The 4792-nt window shown below is 38.3% G+C and overlaps 1 long non-coding RNA gene across 1 annotated transcript; it reads left to right on the forward strand.

The window, feature by feature from the left end:
* Positions 1-361: 361 nt before the first annotated feature.
* Positions 362-3766, forward strand: LOC124017569. Its single transcript, XR_006835506.1, has 5 exons — positions 362-562; positions 745-937; positions 3241-3288; positions 3504-3549; positions 3709-3766. It is a non-coding gene; the product is annotated as an uncharacterized LOC124017569 (long non-coding RNA).
* The last annotated feature ends 1026 nt before the right edge of the window (positions 3767-4792 follow it).

Raw genomic sequence — 4792 nt, forward strand, 5'->3', positions numbered from 1 at the left:
ACATGCATTCAGAGTCCCATACCTGCCTTGGAACAGCACACTGCTAGCTAGCTGGGTTAGCACGCACATTAGCGAACATTCAAGCTAGTTCCAGCAACATATGACGCCATACACAAGCTTCTGAGAGCGGATACACACGTTGGCATGAAACAGCAATGACTTTCCAGATGAAGTGCGCACAGCTTTACCTTGAAATGAACACACAAACGATGTATACACACAATAACACCCTGGAGTTAGGCTAGTCAGTGAGTGCGTTTACATGCACAATAATAATAAGATATTATTACACTGATTATGGGGGTATTTGTCTGAACAGTGAAAACCATAGAAGAAGCCCTCTTATCGTGATCTGCGTAAAACCTGCGCAGCAAAGACGCTCATAAACGAACATCAATGTATTTCTGCTCCGCTACAATTGTTGTGTTGTTTGTTGCTAGACTACTGATGCCAGAGAAATAGCTGGAGAAACAACATCAGAGGATTTATGATAGAAGACTATTAAATTATATTTCCATTTCTGCATCGTTTATTCCCGAGCAACGGTGTAATACGAGAGATTGTAGGTGTCTGCTGTGCTCGTAACGAAATCTAAAATAATTGCTTGGGGGTAGGCTATAGCTGCGAGGCTATTGTTGCTTTCGTGTCGGTTTGAGGACAGGCATTTGATTATGTTTTGATCTCAAAGGAAGAGGTGTTTTATTTTATTTGATATCTCTACCAAATGCTTGTTTTCCCCCGCAGCTATAGCTAAGGCAAACGTGTCAACGTAGCGAAATGAAGCACAGGAAAATGACAAGAACACGCAAGGAGAGGTCCTCCAACTGTCCACTTTCTCCAAAGAGAGATTAGTTTATCATTTTATAATCTCTATCAAACTTCAACGATGTCTCTCGTGGCCAGCGATATCCCGACGGACGAAGACCTAGAAGATATGGTGTGTTGTTTTACGACTTTACTGATGTAGTTATCTACTGTAATACTACTTCTGTAGATTGGATACTGTTTTAGTTATCTACTGTAATACTACTTCTGTAGATTGGATACTGTTTTAGTTATCTACTGTAATACTACTTCTGTAGATTGGATACTGTTTTAGTTATCTACTGTAATACTACTTCTGTAGATTGGATACTGTTTTAGTTATCTACTGTAGTACTACTTCTGTAGATTGGATACTGTTTTAGTTATCTACTGTAGTACTACTTCTGTAGATTGGATACTGTTTTAGTCATCTACTGTAATACTACTTCTGTAGATTGGATACTGCTTTAGTTATCTACTGTAATACTACTTCTGTAGATTGGATACTGTTTTAGTTATCTACTGTAGTACTACTTCTGTAGATTGGATACTGTTTTAGTTATCTACTGTAGTACTACTTCTGTAGATTGGATACTGTTTTAGTTATCTACTGTAATACTACTTCTGTAGATTGGATACTGTTTTAGTTATCTACTGTAATACTACTTCTGTAGATTGGATACTGTTTTAGTTATCTACTGTAATACTACTTCTGTAGATTGGATACTGTTTTAGTTATCTACTGTAATACTACTTCTGTAGATTGGATACTGTTTTAGTTATCTACTGTAATACTACTTCTGTAGATTGGATACTGTTTTAGTTATCTACTGTAATACTACTTCTGTAGATTGGATACTGTTTTAGTTATCTACTGTAATACTACTTCTGTAGATTGGATACTGTTTTAGTTATCTACTGTAATACTACTTCTGTAGATTGGATACTGTTTTAGTTATCTACTGTAATACTACTTCTGTAGATTGGATACTGTTTTAGTTATCTACTGTAGTACTACTTCTGTAGATTGGATACTGTTTTAGTTATCTACTGTAATACTACTTCTGTAGATTGGATACTGTTTTAGTTATCTACTGTATACTACTTCTGTAGATTGATACTGTTTTAGTTATCTACTGTAGTACTACTTCTGTAGATTGGATACTGTTTTAGTTATCTACTGTAATACTACTTCTGTAGATTGGATACTGTTTTAGTTATCTACTGTAGTACTACTTCTGTAGATTGGATACTTTAGTTTTAGTTATCTACTGTTTTGTAATACTACTTCTGTAGATTGGATAGTTATCTACTGTTTTAGTTATCTACTGTAATACTACTTCTGTAGATTGGATACTGTTTTAGTTATCTACTGTAATACTACTTCTGTAGATTGGATACTGTTTTAGTTATCTACTGTAGTACTACTTCTGTAGATTGGATACTGTTTTAGTTATCTACTGTAATACTACTTCTGTAGATTGGATACTGTTTTAGTTATCTACTGTAATACTACTGTAGATTGGATACTGTTTTAGTTATCTACTGTAATACTACTTCTGTAGATTGGATACTGTTTTTCTGTAGATTGGATACTGTTTTAGTTATCTACTGTAGTACTACTTCTGTAGATTGGATACTGTTTTAGTTATCTACTGTAATACTACTTCTGTAGATTGGATACTGTTTTAGTTATCTACTGTAATACTACTTCTGTAGATTGGATACTGTTTTAGTCATCTACTGTAATACTACTTCTGTAGATTGGATACTGTTTTAGTTATCTACTGTAGTACTACTTCTGTAGATTGGATACTGTTTTAGTTATTAGTTATCTACTAGTTATCTAGTACTACTTCTGTAGATTGGATACTGTTTTAGTTATCTACTGTAGTACTACTTCTGTAGATTGGATACTGTTTTAGTTATCTACTGTAATACTACTTCTGTAGATTGGATACTGTTTTAGTTATCTTTAGTTATCTACTGTAATACTACTTCTGTAGATTGGATACTGTTTTAGTTATCTACTGTAGTACTACTTCTGTAGATTGGATACTGTTTTAGTTATCTACTGTAGTACTACTTCTGTAGATTGGATACTGTTTTAGTTATCTACTGTAATACTACTTCTGTAGATTGGATACTGTTTTAGTTATCTACTGTAATACTACTTCTGTAGATTGGATACTGTTTTAGTTATCTACTGTAGTACTACTTCTGTAGATTGGATACTGTTTTAGTTATCTACTGTAGTACTACTTCTGTAGATTGGATACTGTTTTAGTTAGCCTCTGTAGTACCACTTCTGTAGATTGGATACTGTTTTGCGACATCACTGTGACAGTAGTTATTGTCCTGCTACTCTATTAGCCTCTACTACCGTAAGTTGTATAGATAGACTCACTAACTAATTCTCCTCTCATTGTTTCCAAGGTTGAGGATGGACTTTCTCTTGCTACCTACATATCAGACTCTGGAAAGGTGAGATGACTTTCTGTTCCCCCGTGTGTGTGTGTGTGTGTGTGTGTGTGTGTGTGTGTGTGTGTGTGTGTGTGTGTGTGTGTGTGTGTGTGTGTGTGTGTGTGTGTGTGTGTGTGTGTGTGTGTGTGTGTGTGTGTGTGTGTGTGTGTGTGTGTGTGTGTGTGTGTGTGTGTGTAACCCTTGTTTTGTCTAACCCTTGTTTTGTGTCTCAACAGAAAGCCAGGAAAAAGAGTATGTCTGGTAAACCTCCCCCTTCTCCCAGTAAGACCAGCTATCATCTACAATACATCTGACTTTAAACTTCAAATTCACCTCCATTGCTTTTACCACCCTAACTTTGTTGTGTGTGTGTGTGTGTGTGTGTGTGTGTGTGTGTGTGTGTGTGTGTGTGTGTGTGTGTGTGTGTGTGTGTGTGTGCAGGGTCTCCGTATCTCTCCAGTATGGATGTGAACCAGAGGAGGTCAGCGGTGTCAGCTTGAGGTCTCCCCCAGTATGGAGAGGAACTCTGGGGGAGAGGGGGGAGGCCCTAGGGGTGAGAGGTGACACTCTGTTGGAGAGGGGTGAGGCAGCTCGGACCCCCAGAGAGAACTGTCTGGCTTCGCTAAGCAACGGGCACGGTGGGTACCATGGAGATATAAACAGAACTTTATCACCGTAGAAAACAGCTCTTTACTAACATACCAATGTACTACAGAGAGACAACTCTATTCCTAAACCTCCATAGAAACCAGAGAGAAAACTCTATTCCTAAACCTCCATAGAAACCAGAGAGACAACTCTATTCCTAAACCTCCATGGAAACCAGAGAGACAACTCTATTCCTAAACCTCCATAGAAACCAGAGAGACAACTCTATTCCTAAACCTCCATGGAAACCAGAGAGACAACTCTATTCCTAAACCTCCATAGAAACCAGAGAGACAACTCTATTCCTAAACCTCCATAGAAACCAGAGAGACAACTCTATTCCTAAACCTCCATAGAAACCAGAAAGAGAACTCACACAGTTATTCAGCCAGTGTGGTATCTTGTTGCATGTTATTCCAGCTGACAGCTTGTAGGGTTTTGTTGACCCTAGTGATGTCTTGCTCAGAGGGGAATTTCACAACATTATTCATTATAGGTCTACCATTGTATTAAAAATGTTATTCTCTCTCTCTCTCTCTCTCTCTCTCTCTCTCTCTCTCTCTCTCTCTCTCTGTCTCTCTCTCGCTCCCCTCTCCTTCCCTCCCTCTCCACCCCCCTTCATTCCTCCCTCTCTCTTTCTCTCTCTCTAGGTCTGTCCCAGTCTTTGAGAGTTGACTTTGACACAACACACACCTCAACCTGTCTCTCCTCTCTCTCCTGTCTCTCCTCTCTCTCTCCTCTCTCTCCTCTCTCTCTAGGTCTGTCCCAGTCTCAGAGAGTTGACTTTGACACAACACACACCTCAGCCTCTCTCTCCTCTCTCCTCTCTCTCTAGGTCTGTCCCAGTCTCTGAGAGTTGACTTTGACACAACACACA

This window comes from Oncorhynchus gorbuscha, unplaced genomic scaffold, assembly GCF_021184085.1.
Source record: "Oncorhynchus gorbuscha isolate QuinsamMale2020 ecotype Even-year unplaced genomic scaffold, OgorEven_v1.0 Un_scaffold_2740, whole genome shotgun sequence".
NCBI lineage: Eukaryota > Metazoa > Chordata > Actinopteri > Salmoniformes > Salmonidae > Oncorhynchus > Oncorhynchus gorbuscha.